Source organism: Ornithodoros turicata, chromosome 10, assembly GCF_037126465.1.
Source record: "Ornithodoros turicata isolate Travis chromosome 10, ASM3712646v1, whole genome shotgun sequence".
NCBI lineage: Eukaryota > Metazoa > Arthropoda > Arachnida > Ixodida > Argasidae > Ornithodoros > Ornithodoros turicata.
The window spans coordinates 27,358,205-27,372,152 of NC_088210.1; the positions used below are offsets into that span (position 1 = coordinate 27,358,205).

At 44.5% G+C, this 13,948-nt stretch overlaps 1 long non-coding RNA gene across 1 annotated transcript in view; it reads left to right on the forward strand.

Annotated features, from left to right (window-relative positions):
• LOC135371293 (uncharacterized) overlaps positions 1-13,254 on the forward strand; it is a 148,212-nt gene extending 134,958 nt beyond the window's left edge. The window contains exon 3 of the long non-coding RNA XR_010415550.1: positions 13,200-13,254. This is a non-coding gene — a long non-coding RNA (uncharacterized LOC135371293). The remainder of the gene's footprint in view (positions 1-13,199) is intronic.
• The last annotated feature ends 694 nt before the right edge of the window (positions 13,255-13,948 follow it).

Genomic DNA, 13,948 nt, shown 5'->3' on the forward strand with positions numbered 1-13,948 from the left:
AGAGGACAGCGAGGAAGGAGTGGGGGACAGGGGGGGTTAGTACGCGTCCTGGGACGACTTCAGGGGAAACTGTGCCGACATTCGTCTGGAGAAACATCGGAAAACCCAGGGAAAACCTCGGACAGCACAGGCGGTGGTATAATTCGAACCCGTGTCACCTCCCAGTCTCGGCGTGGAAAGCGATCATCTTAATCCCTATGCCACGGGAGCTGGTAAGAAGTATTGTTATAGACATTTTTTTTTTAGTTTTTACAGTATACTGAACCTCATTTCTGACACAGGAATCACGTACCACATCAGGCCGTGTCATCCTCCCCCACGAAAAAATTAAGACAAATCTGTCCTAAAGTTTCTGGTGCGCACCAAAAATTTTCAGCGCCAAACATCCATTTCTGCCAACGATGCAACCTACTCTATTCCTCCCACTTAAACGAGGAACGTCCCTTTTCGAAACTTCAAACCGCGTTTTAAACTGAAATCTCGACGAGATCGTATTCGTAATGAGGCCCACAAAAACCGCAATTAGATCGCTGTGCCCTAATGAGTGGAGACCGCCTTCGCAAGGGTTATGGTAACAGCATCAGCGCCCCTGCCGTGTAATTAATGTTGATTACATCCTGTCGTCTGACGTCTTGTATGTTGACAGCGCTAACGTTTTCTTCCACTCAAGATGGACAGGATAGGAATTGCGGTGGATTATTAATGAGGGCGGATTTGCGCAATTTGCGCTTCCTCCTCCATAATAAGCAGTGCGTCCCAACGGGCAATGCACGTTGTTGCTGGGTTACGAATGGGCATTAAACGCTCACGTGGAATTTTCATTTTGATCGCGACGGAGGGCAGCGATGTCTGAGTATACAAGGGGTAGGGTGCTCGGAGCTCAATAATGAAGAGTGGTGTATAATTTGCGCTTTGGTCTAGGGTGTTTACAAATAATGGTGCCCTGATTGGATTGATGAGCAAGACGAACACGAGGGAGGCATCAGTAAATAGGAAAGGTCAGGGGAGTAACAGTGCATCCTGCTTAACAATTCTCATTACACTGAGGCATTAACACTGAGACTTTTGCGGAGCCTCAGCATAAGAGGAGTCGGATGACATCCGTTCACTAGCAAGCAGTGACGTAATACTTACTGCGTTGGTAGTCATTACTAACGTCATTACTACATGCTATTTACTCACGTGCTCTTTACTAGTCCTGCTATCGTTCCTACAAAAGGTCGTGAATATGACGCACTGTGGCTAGCCTGGGGATCAGTGATGGAAAGCACTCGAAGTACGGAGTACCTAAGAAGAGCTGCTTTAAATACATTTCTTACTATTTGTACTTTACTTAAAGTTCATTTCAATTTGTGCACTTTGTACCGTAATTTAAGTACTCTTCTTTGGTACTTTCCTTTCAAGATGTCAAGTACCAAATTGGCAATAGAAACGCAAAGCTTGGTCGAAAAATAATTTCTTTCGGTTCATTTTTATGAGTCTGCTGGAAACTATTAGTGTTTTCTCGCTAGCACTTGGCGAAAATGCTAGCTAAAAGCATTCTAAGGATAACAGTAGAAACATAATTACTTCACGTTTTATCACTACCAAGCGTTGAAGCGTCCAGAGATACGGAAGAACTTTGTAATGTATACTTGATGAGTACTCTAAAATACTTTGAAAAGGACTTCGTACTTTAACTACGTTTTTAGTATGGTACTTTGTGCTGTAATTAAGGTACGACATACTCCAGGCACTTGGTAGTTTACTTGAAGTACAATTTTGAGGTACCTTGCCCATACCTGGAGACATCACGATCCGGAATGATCGCAAGTTCTCGTCCACACCGCTGCAGGCATACCGCTGAGGGCATCAACTGTGGAAGTTTGTACGTTATGAATACACGAGCGACCGCACATGCCCGATTGCGCTGTGTCCTTTGTCAGTCTCTTTGTGTCACACAGATACCAGAGACGTGCTCCAGTTTTCTGTTTTTTTTTGTGTGTGTTTTTTTTTTGCTTGTTTGTGTGTGTGTGTTTTCGCGAAGTGACCACTGGGAACCGTTACAGCCAACCCGTGCCACCTTGTTCACCGTCGATCTGTAAGGCACGCCGTCTCCAGCAGGATACCCAATGCGTTAACGGCGGAAGCGCACAGCTGCGTTATAACCGAAACCAATCACGTTCTGCCTGACGCTGTGTCATCTGAGCTGCAGAATGCCGTCGCCTATGAGTTTTTCCAGGCGTGGGAATTGAAACAACATTTCCTCTCACTTCGATGGCGCGACGCGGCGAGATTGTTTTCTTTTCTCTTTCCTCCCCCGCGAGTAGATATGGAGCTTCCATACGTGATTAGAATTGGTAAAAGCAGCGGTGGCGACAGATTCAATAAACCCTCCCGGGGGTCCTCCTCGGCGCTGAGCGGCGCTTAGCGTGGATTAAGCTTGCGTACGCAGTGCATTGTGTTGCCTGTCCGCAGAGCGTGCGGGCAATTACGGGGGAATAGGTGTTTTGTGTTGAGTTCGGGGGGGGGGGGGGGACACACAGAGATGATATCTTAGTAGTGGTTTCTGGGTTTGTAACCGACCGTGGAAGTCCACCTTGATGTCGCTATCGTTTTCACGTAACTTCCCAGAGAGAAAACTGGATACAGCGGTTGAAGTGCGCTATAGCTTAAGACTTGACAGAGCTGCTGGATAGTTTCTGCTTGATAATTTAGAGCTGTGATAGTTTCTTGCTCACATTAATTATAATGTTCGCACATTCGTGCATTTTCTTTCTTTAGCGGTCTTCGTCGATGAGATGTTCACGCGTCCTCTTTCTGATCCCAGGGTTGCGTGTTCGAACCTGGCCGATGACTCTAGCAAGTTGGTGGCGGGGTACATGTTGCTTAGAGACGCCGTCTTCCGCGATGGACGTTTCGGAGCACGTTGAAGAACCCTCAAGTGGGCAGTGTTGATCCACAGAACCTACCACTCCGGCGTCGCTCATTATTATAGTTGTCTCGCGATCCACTAATTATCAGTTATCGATAGTAGTGAATCCATGAATTATCAATTCTGTTGTTTGTTTGTTTTTCGTTTGTTCATTTACTGAAATTGAAACAGCATAGTTAACTATCCATCCGCTTTTGTTCACTGCGATAATCCCTTCCAATGATTCTTATAGGGTCCTCCTTCCTGATAGGGTCGTCAAGACCGTTCTTGGGCGCCAATAAAACATTATTATTATTATTATTATTACTACTACTACTACTAGTACCACTACCAAGCTTCCTCCTCCATTCAGGGCAAACACATATCTCGTGTACTCATCTTTTATCTATCCTAAGTCGCATTGTCCGTAACAAATAAGCGTTATTTCTTTCCCCCCCCCCGTATCTCTCCCCTTAGTACTAAGCGATCTCACGCGCCACGTACCGCATGTAGCCTGCCCGTTGTACCTCGCACGTACCCGTTATGGGTCCTATGCGCAGTGGCAGATGTGCGTTTGGCTTTGAGTCGCCCCCAGAGAGCAAAAACGGAACTTCTCTTCAATCTTGGAATCCGTTTTCTTGAAGAGCACGGTGCCATACTCGGAATTGAAATCAAAGTCACGTACGCGCGTTCGGAAAAACTTGATGTTCCTGGAAACAGACATCACGTTCGACGGGGAAAGGGAATTACGCTCACGTGAGTTTGTATTTTGCGGGTAAAAAAATGCTTATCGAATGTCATCCGTGCATCCATGCACTGCATCTTTGTCGTGTAAATATGGTCGTTGTATCGCGACATTGTATGTCAGAGAGGAGTTTGCTTCTCCGTGTAGGGGCACAACCGACGTTGTGCATAGTTCCATGGCAGCCTTGTCTCTTGCCTTGTCTTGCCTCAGTTGACAGGACCTTGTGCAACTATTTCATGGGTGCTGGCACGACGGCAGAATCTCGAAAGAGGTTTGAGCCTTGCGAGGAATGCCGATATTAAGCGATATTAGGCAGGCGCTAAGTGAAGGCGGAGTTGCGCAAATGCCTATGCGTGTGAAAGGTTGATTTCATTGATGGCCTGTAACTACGATACAGCATTCAGTTTGACAACATGTAGCTGGCGTTGCTTAATGCTGAGTTTAGCCCATCACTGAGTGTTGAATAGTGAAGTTGAATAGTGTGTATGTGTGAATAGTTAATTATTGAGATATGATCCGACTACATCTCTTTCTCTCTCCTTCTTCTTCTTCTTCTCCTCCTCTAGTTTAGCAATCGTCTCCAAACATTCGAACCGATCTTCTAATAAACGCTGATCTTTGTTGCCAAGAAATACCCTTAGGATTATCCAGTCTTCTACGTCCGTAGAACCTTCGCATTGCCCCATGGGTAATTTCTTGTTTGTGTGGTTTAAGTGATAAGCTTGATAAGCTTGGTTTGGATGAGCTTTGAAGAGTACCACAACGAATGAATGAGTGCATTAAGTATTTTATTCCCACAATAATCTCTTGCGGTAGCCGTGAAAAAAAAAAGATAGTGACTTCAAGCGCTCGCAGCTTCAGGAACAAAACAATTAGAACAACAACACCAACAACAACAATAAATGATGACGATGAGATGGGATATTTCACAATTAGAGCTGCGGTAGTATACGTACAAAAACCAACAAAACAATTCAAGCTCGTGAACTGTAAATAGATTTCCCAGATACGAAGGACGGATCAACGTCACGGTTATTTAATATGCACGGCAAGTCATGCAATGAAGTTATGCTATGTTTGTGCTTATTAGCTAGATGTAGCTAGATCGAGAGAGCTATATAGAGTTAGCCAGATAGCTAAAGTTCTGCTTATGCATAGTCTGACTAAACATGGACACAACACTTGTTAAAGATTTTCTATATGCTGTCGGCTAATAACAGTGCAGCTTCTACAACCATGGCTTGCATAAGTGCTAGGCTTATGTTACAGTTCAAGTTCCGAATAAATTTATTGTGTAATATGAATAATAACTTTTGTACACCAATAATCCCCACAGTTCCCCACTCCTTCCTGCTGTCCTCTCTCCATCTGTCCACGTCGCCCATAGCCACAGCTGCTTCGCGGCGTTAACACGGAATTAAAAAAAAAACATGAACCACTAATATTAAAATGCAAACATGAAACAGTTCCAATATCGTTTCTTGAACCCTGAGGTTAATTTCTGAACATAGTTTAATGACCCTTACATACAGAAAGGCCTTTGGAGAAATGTTATACTTAATCACGGGCAAGCAACCGTAAGACATACAATCCTCGAATATTAAAGAACCGATATTACGAGAGAAGCTTCTATGCTACCGTTCTAATTTATAGTTTCTGCATAAAACGATCCGTTTAAAGTGAACTAAAAGTGTGCACAACAAAATGAAACAGCGCAGTTCCCGCCTTTTGTCTTGCAACCGTAGTTTTCCATTCCGATTTAATTTATCGTCGACCATTCGAGTAGGATCTCGACCAGATTTAAATTCGATGCTTTCGTAATTGTTTTATAACGTATTACCATACTACCATATCGCAGAAAGCAAAATTCAATGAACCGCCGCGTGACCTTCCGCTGTGCATGAACATGCTCCGGGCGGCAAAGAATCTTCCTTCCCGTATATTTCCATTAAAAGGATTCCGTCTCGATGGCAACATGGCACCACTTACGGATCTCTGCTGGGGATCCTACGTTGTTCCTGACACTCCCTCCTCACCAATTGACGCTTTGTCCTGTATGCAGTTAAACGTCGCATTTGCTTAGGCACGGCATGCGCTGTGCAACTTCCGAACTTCGTGCGACTTACTGCATGCAACGCGTCTTGCATCGCGTGCTGATGGTCTCCCACCAATACAGCGAGAGCGTGAGGTACTCGAAAGCGGTACGTGGCGAACTGATCCGCGTCCAGTCACTATTACCAAAGGTAAAGGTGGTGCTGGTGCTGAAAGAGCTCGCCGCTGTCCATCTTAGAGAGGTGGGCAACGGTTACCAGAATTATCGTGCCGCCGTCCAAGCGCGCAAACCAGCTGTAGCGCGAAGACGGGTAGAAATCCAGAGAACGGGTAAGGGAGCATGAATGGAATTGCCTCAGGACGAGAGCCTCGTCCTGAGGCAATTCCCTACATAGCTGTAGCGCGAGTGCCTCGTCGCAACCACGTCGCGCGGCTGAGCCTTGATGTCATTTCACGTAATTTAGTCATTACGCAATTTCAGAATAGGTTTACAAGCCCGTTGGGCCCCAATGAAATAATTGGTCGTCACTGCGCATGCACGCGGAACACAAACAATGTTTTGACGGCGTTGTTTAGTGACGACTGGTTATTTCTTTATGGTGTTTTTAAAATATAGGGTACCCAAGCATTTTGAAACGCTAAATAGATATTAGAGAATAATATACCGAAGCGCTTTGGAGGTCCAAAGAAGTGAATGGTTGTCACTGCGCATGCCCAGCGCAGTGTTTTGCGCAGTTCCTACTGGGGCCCAAGACAGCTTGCGTACCCTATTCGAGAAACTGCGTTATGCTTGGGTACTTAGCTGAGATAAAACTCGTTCGCTATACTCCTACACTCTTAGAAAAAAAGGTGGAGCAGTCACAGCTTTTAGGAGGTAATAGTTGTCGCATATGTTGTGCCTAAGAGGGTGCAAAGTTCTACCCGCTGCCTATGGATGATAGGGTTACCGCTTCTCATTCGGTGAGCGAGGGGGGCGTACGCCTTTTTGTAGCAATTTGGATATTTTTGTATTTAAATATTATTTTAAATGCTTTTACACCCTTTATGGGACGCTATGTTGACCTATGTGGTAACTATAGAAGTTACTTCCTTTTCACACCCTCTTTCCTTAGAGTGTACAATAATCTCACCACCTCCCCGAAACGCTGAAGAGCAGCATTTCGCTTTAACAGCGAGCAGCGGTAGCACTTAATCACCGTCTCTGTTTGCGTGTGTGTACAATTTTCTTGGTGAGGAGGTTAAGAAACTGGAAACTGAGTAATGAAGGCCAAAAACGCAAACAAAGGCATGAGCCCTAAAAGCTTCAACTATCAGATGTCACTTCACCCCTACTTACCGGAATATTTGGCTGTAATCCATCAAGGTGTGATTAACGTATAAAACCTCCCGACAATGCCGTACTTTTTCATTTTTTATCTCTTCGACGACATGCGCGCTTTTGTGAAAAGTAATGTTGCCAAAGCTGCTTGTGACGTTAATGCACACACCAAGGATACTATGAAGGAAAGCCTGTCTGAAAGAATGTTTACATTTCCTAATATCAGTGTCTTCTGGAGGATGAGATTACGAAGAAATGGATCACAGCGTGCAAAGGAAGATCCATTAAGCTCACCAACCCCCTGGTGGGCTTTTGCGCACTCAACTGCAAGGGTTCTGGAACAGCCGGCTTCACGTTCGTGGAACCACAATACCCATATTATTTTTCTTATCGATCCAATCCAATCCAGATCAGCCGTTGGTCTTCAATGAAAATGTCAGCGCCGACGTATCAGATGCTTGTGGTATAGCTTACTGTCGCGCATCAAAGGTAGTTGGACAACAACAACAACAATATATGAAGGAGAAGTGATGATGACATGGGGTGTTTCCCCGTGGTAGCCACAGGACCCAACCCCACTTCACAGAGGTTAATATGGTGAACGCGAAGTGACGACATGTCGGAGTTCTGTTTAGAGCTCTTCGAGGAGTCCAGTGGCTTGCATGAAAGCAAAAAGGGAGCGAGAGGTAGTTGAAAAGCGACGCATGGTTTTACTCTCTACTCTTTACCGTCTGGAACTATATCTATAAACAACCACACAAAGTATATATGCTCAGGTGTACTGACGCCTACCTGCGGCCGTGCCAGATAAACGTCCGAGTACCTGTGTTGCACGGATGGCACACTTCGAATCACAAGATAGGATAGGGTATGTCTGGCTCCGCTTACGTCATTTGGTAAAGCAAGTACAAAGTGAAGTGGTTACGCTACAGTGCAGCTTAGGAGAAGATAGGACTGGCTCCGCTGCCCTTGCAATGTAGAACGCGACTTGCAGCATGATTATATAATCCCTTCGAAGTATGGGTACATCCTGACCATTGAAAACCCTACGGCCAATGCGCGCCGACGATCATTAAGAACAGTCATTAGGGAAGCATCTCCGAAACGTGAGTCTTATACCCCACTATATACCACAGTATACATTTCTTCGTGAAGTGTACGCAGTTGCCGCGCTCGTGAAATATCTTCTATTCCAGTCAAGAGTGCACATGCAGAGATCGGCGGTAGCAGCCCATACCACATAAAGCTGTATCATCCTCGCCTACCTATTTTTCCTTCGCCAAATTGCGCAACGCCAGCTGATCGTTACCCTAACATCCCCCCCACCGCTTTGTGTATATACCCTGCGCAAAAACGATTGCCGACAAACAATGAATTACGGTTGCGCACGCGTATATGACACTCTTTCCTACATGGCTACAATTGTAATTTCCACCGAAGATTAATTTGTTTTACCTCCTGCAGGGAGAAACCGTGTAAGCTGCACTCTACCGTAACCACTACACTTTGTGCTTGCTCTACCGAATGACGTAAGCGGAGCCAGACATATTTGTAACGCTACTAATGTAGTATCGCTGGCTCCGTATAAATATAAGCATGTAGAACGGAGTCCTTCTGCGGAATGCCAATGTGCTCTCCGTGCAGCGGGCTTATGTACAACGGAACCAGACTGTACGTGACCGCGGGGAAAGTCACGCTTTGATTTCGCACCGACTGACACGTATTTGATCGTTGCCGGTTAATTAATAATGCCGCAATACCGCCTTCCCTCCCCCATCAAGGCTACATTTACTGAGGGAAATGGCGGTGTGGGGCAGGGCGGATTGATCCGAACCGCTTCTAATCGCCAGTATTAATCATTTCGCAGTCGGTTCTTTACTCACTCTCTCTCTCTCTCGGTCTCTCTCTCTCTCTCACTATAGAGTTTGCGGGAGATTGTGGATACAGATATCAGAAAACTGCGTCGTGCGATTTGGAAGGAAAATTACCATATTGAAAGAGTTATCTGAGCACGGAACGGTGTAATGACTAGGAACGAGCGGTGGGGGTCGATGCAACGATAAATGGAAGTTGAGCTGCACTCATGTCGGAACGTCTATGTAAAGACTGTGGCAATACATAGCTGTGTAAAGGTAAGCTTTACAGCGATGGCCTGTGGAACAAGAACAACAGTACGATGATGACATGAAGTGCTTCACCGCAAGAGGTTTGGAACCCTCCCCAAATGTATACCGCCCATGATACATATGTGTACTCGGGGATAGTAACCTGCAATCATGCAGTTTTCTCAAAGTGACAACGTGTCTGAATTCCCAGCTAAAGCCGCGCAATAATGCGGTGAGGGGGGGTCTTACTCGGCTCGCGCAAGATGAATGAAACAACAGGCAGTATGTCCTCGAATCGCGTATAGTTCAGAAGTGTGACGGTGACCTTAGCGCCCTCCTCGACATTTTGTAGTTTCATTATGTATGTATTACCACGTTAGTCATTTTGTACAGTCACCATCCCAAACTCGCTGCGTTTTGTGAATATGCATGATTACTGCACGAAACGAAACTCTACAAAAGACTTCTTCTTCCTCTCTTTTTTTTTTTTTTTTTTGTTGCCTTGTTGCTTCATGTACTTGCATTTTTCAATTACCTTTGTATTACTTTATTTTCTTTCTTCCGAGTTTACCTTGCCTTCACTTTTTTTTTCTTCACGACATCCGATAAAGCTCTTTTTTTGCACTCAATAGATCAATACCATGCAAGGAACTTACATAAATATCACTTTATTACAGCAACGACACCTTTTTACAGAGCATGCTCTTTGAAACAGAAAGAAGATCGTTCCAATCTACATCGGAAGCGCGAAGTCGCAGGATCGCTCTGCTAGATTATTCTTTTTTCTTTTTCTTTTTTTTTAACTATGATGTGGTTTCTTCCCTTCTATCCCCAACCTCTTTGGATTATTTCTTTGTCTGTTTTTCGCTTCTTCTTTGGTTTCACCGTTTTCTTTTTTTTAACGGAAGCGGAACCACGTTACAGCGGACGTGACATCGCTTGGGATTGTTCTTCGTTGATAAATGACCCCGCGTTCGCTATAACCGGGATTTTAATTCTTCGAATACGTGATTTACAGCGATTTGTTTTCAGTTTCCCCGCAAGGTAGTGCATCGTCCGTCAAACAAAATCGAAAAAAAAGGAAGTAGAAGAAAAGGAACACACAGAGAACGGGATGACGTGTATAACGTTAACTGGTTACTTGTAACATTTGATCACATCCCTCGTGTACGTGGGTGTGCTATGAGTATTGTCATACAGCACAGGAAACAAAAGCCAAACATACGAGAAAGTAACGACAAGCGGTTGTTCTAATAAAATGACGTAGACAGGCAGAGAAGAACGATAAGGGAACGGGGAACTGCAGTAAGGAAGGCGTGCTACTATGGCCCCACACAACGGTCGGATTAGAAAACTAATATCCGGGTGAGCATCGTTATATTTTTAAGGGATGTACGGGAAACACGACACAAGTTATAAGCAGTGAATTTTTCTTTTTACCAAAAAATTAATCACACACATAAATAAGAGCGCTTTCGTCAGAATTGAAGCCTACATTATATCGGCCCCAGGTAGGAGCAGCAAAGCGTAATTAAGCGGCATCGATATTGTGGAGATAAATCATGCCAACGTTCCTGGCGCTCTTTCACATCCAGGTGACCAAGACACAGCTGAAGATGACTTATACGAAAGTAACAATAAGAGCTCATCTTTTGCCCTCCCTCCCTCCTCCTTTCCCTTCTTTTTTTATGTAGTAAACATATTCCCCATCTTTTGCGCTTTCCTTTCTTCCTGGTTTTGTTTTACGCGACATCTTCAGAGTCTTGCTCATGGTTATCCTGTTCGATACGTTCATTGGTAGGCTCTCTGATCGTGTGGCGCGGTACGTATCGGTGACGAGTACGGGAACACACATGTCGTAGAAACGTACTTACGCTCCGAAAGGTTAATTTTCGTTATGTTTTGTTTGTTAGACACGTCCTTTATAAGCCAATATTTTAAATATATTTTCCTGATATTCTTTCACTGTGATTACTTTTGAGAAGCCATAAGTTGAGTTGAGTTGATAAGACAAGAAAAAAAAAATGGAGAAATAGGCACTCATTACGAGAGCCCGCTACCCCAGATCACTTAGGAAAACACAAATGGCTATCTCCAATGAAACCAGTGAGTGACAAAGACTCTCAGTCAGTCACTCACACACACACACACAAGCCATGTTTTCGTTTTCCTCATTTTTTCTTGCGCTTATAAGTGCCAGCTTTGCTGGGAGATAAGACAGGTATTCGAGATAGTGCTCACGGCAGTTTTGTACATAAATACTTTAAACTGCGCATTTCATAAAAGGTCTGGATAGCACCGTAAAATGTTATACGCAGAAACACCTAACTTCTTTGTCTTTCATGCACGTAGCAAATTTCCTCATGCGTCGTCACTTCATGTACGTTGTTGTTACATGCACGTGTTTTCAGGCCCAGGTAGGTTCGATGACATCAAGAACGCACAAATGCAACACAAATACTATACAGATACGTATATATAGGCGCAAAAATGCAAATAAAAAAACGCTATATAGAAAGCACACTCTCCCGCAAGATGTTGAAATCAGTACCGGAATGAAGCGAAGCACGGTACCTTTTAGAATATCATCCACATCCTACACACATGAAAACTTTAAAAAACTTCTTCTCTGCAACCAGATGAGGTATACTCCGGTAGAGTGGGAAAAGTCAGGTCCAGTAGTAGAGCAGACAATTGAAAAACGGCAATGAAACTTCCTAAAATCTATTACAAGCTTTCGCGTGGTGGACCACGCTTCATCAGGTACAGAATGAAAAGGTGAACTCTGCGAGTGAATTCTCTGCAACTTAAAAAGCGAAGTCATTTGCGAATAGTCCCTATATTTCCTCGTGTTTCCCACACTTGATTAGATTCCTGGCGAAACATTTCCAACGAGTGAGAACAGCTGTAAAAAAAAAAAAAAAGAAAGTGTAACGTCCCGCGTTCGTGAACACGATAACCACTAGCTGCCGCTAGCATTCTTCGCGCCAATATGTCCAGCGTCAAATTACACATCGGCGGTAGTTTCGCTTCCTCAGAAAACCCAAGATAAGCGAGGAGGCTCGCGAGAGAGAGAGAGAGACCGTGGTCGCACGCAATATAGGTTGTCCATTCCCTGAACCCATTTCCTGTGTGTGTGGGTCTGCTTTGAAAGGAAATGCATTCATTAATGGCGGGCACATTTCTAGAGAAGGGTTGTCCCCCCCCCCCCATCCCCCTATACCTCCCGAGATGAGTCTTCAGTGGGGGAGACTCGATTCTGTGACGGATCAATCACCCTTGGCTGACTCATGGATGTCTATTGGGCGACTGATATTATGTCGTCTATCCCGTCCCGACTTCTTATTGGCTTTCTCAGTTAGATGAATAGCAGATCGACCTCTGCTCGTGTCACTTTCATTTAAGCTCCATGAGTTGCTGACGGGGCTGATCGTTTTAGTAGTTTTGATGTACTGGCTCTGGGATGTCCCGCTTTTGCGAAGATGAGACGGCAGAAGGTTAGGAGGATCAACGTATAATTAGAACCAATTGGTAACGTTGTGGTCTGGAGCATATAACATTTCCAGCGAAGACAAACAAATGAACGACCTGACCATAACCTATAACGGGAGGCGTACGCCTTTTTGTACCACTTGCAGTACATAATTACAATGAAATGTAATGTAATGCACTGTAGTTACGGCCGTTCGTTCCGTCTACACTCTTAAAAACAGAACTTCGCCACATAGCATGCTCTTAGCCAGTCACCATTCTGAGTGACACCGTTCTGCCCCCTGATTGGTTAAAAGCGGGAGGCGTACGCCTTGTTTGGAACACTTATACAGTTCCGAAAAAAGGCGTACGCCCCGCGCTTTCCAAAAATCGGGTGTGATAAATGTATCATTCTGTACATTACACCTCTCCATATAGCATCTGCATTACTTGTGATTGCATTTTATTACCTCCTAGTCAGTACACTCTTAAAACATAACTTCACCACATAGCACGGCGTAGGCAAACCGTTGTGTACTTTGTACTTCGGTGGGCAATTGCCCACTGCAGACGTTTTTGACAGAGAACCATTTTGACCATTTCCTTCGTTTATAGGGTACAAGGCTGCCGTAAAGACAGGGACAACGTGCACGGTACAGAGAAAATCTCGGCAAGTACCTTTTCTTCTTCGTCTCTCTCTCTCTCTCTCTCTCTCTCTCTCATTTGCACTATGATGGTGAAGGAAAGAGGGAAACCAACGCCACTTAGACACAGAAAGCCTCCTCTCCTCCTCCTCCTCCTCCTCTCACTCCTTCGCTACGTGGACATACAGAGTATAGCCATGTCGTCTGCTTCAACCAGTCCTCGCAGACGATTTCAAAAACATGCTTTCTGTGGCTAACAGAGGTTCGTTTCCGTAGCTACGGCCGCCGAAAGCACGACTATGATTGGCCAACTCTTAATGACTACGTCACGTCGTTTAAGGCACTACGCTTTCTTCATCTAGGTGGCGTTCGTGAAACCACATATCAGGTAGATATTCGTTTTCGCCACACGCTTCACCTCTTGAGATAATGACGTCATCTTGCTTTTCTTTTAATTTTTTTTTTGTCTACTTATCAGTACTATGGAAAGTGGACGATAACACGTGCAAACCCATAACAAAGTGCTAGTGGGGATTTGCAAACAAAAACGCTATACATAAATCCACTCGCAGCAGCAATAATAGAGATATAATCATTGCTCAGTAGTAGATAGTCAATAACAGATAATGCCATATTATCATATAGCAATCAATAATCAGCAGCAATAGTAGAGATATGATCATTAGTCAATAGCAGATAGTGCCAGATTATCATCTAGCA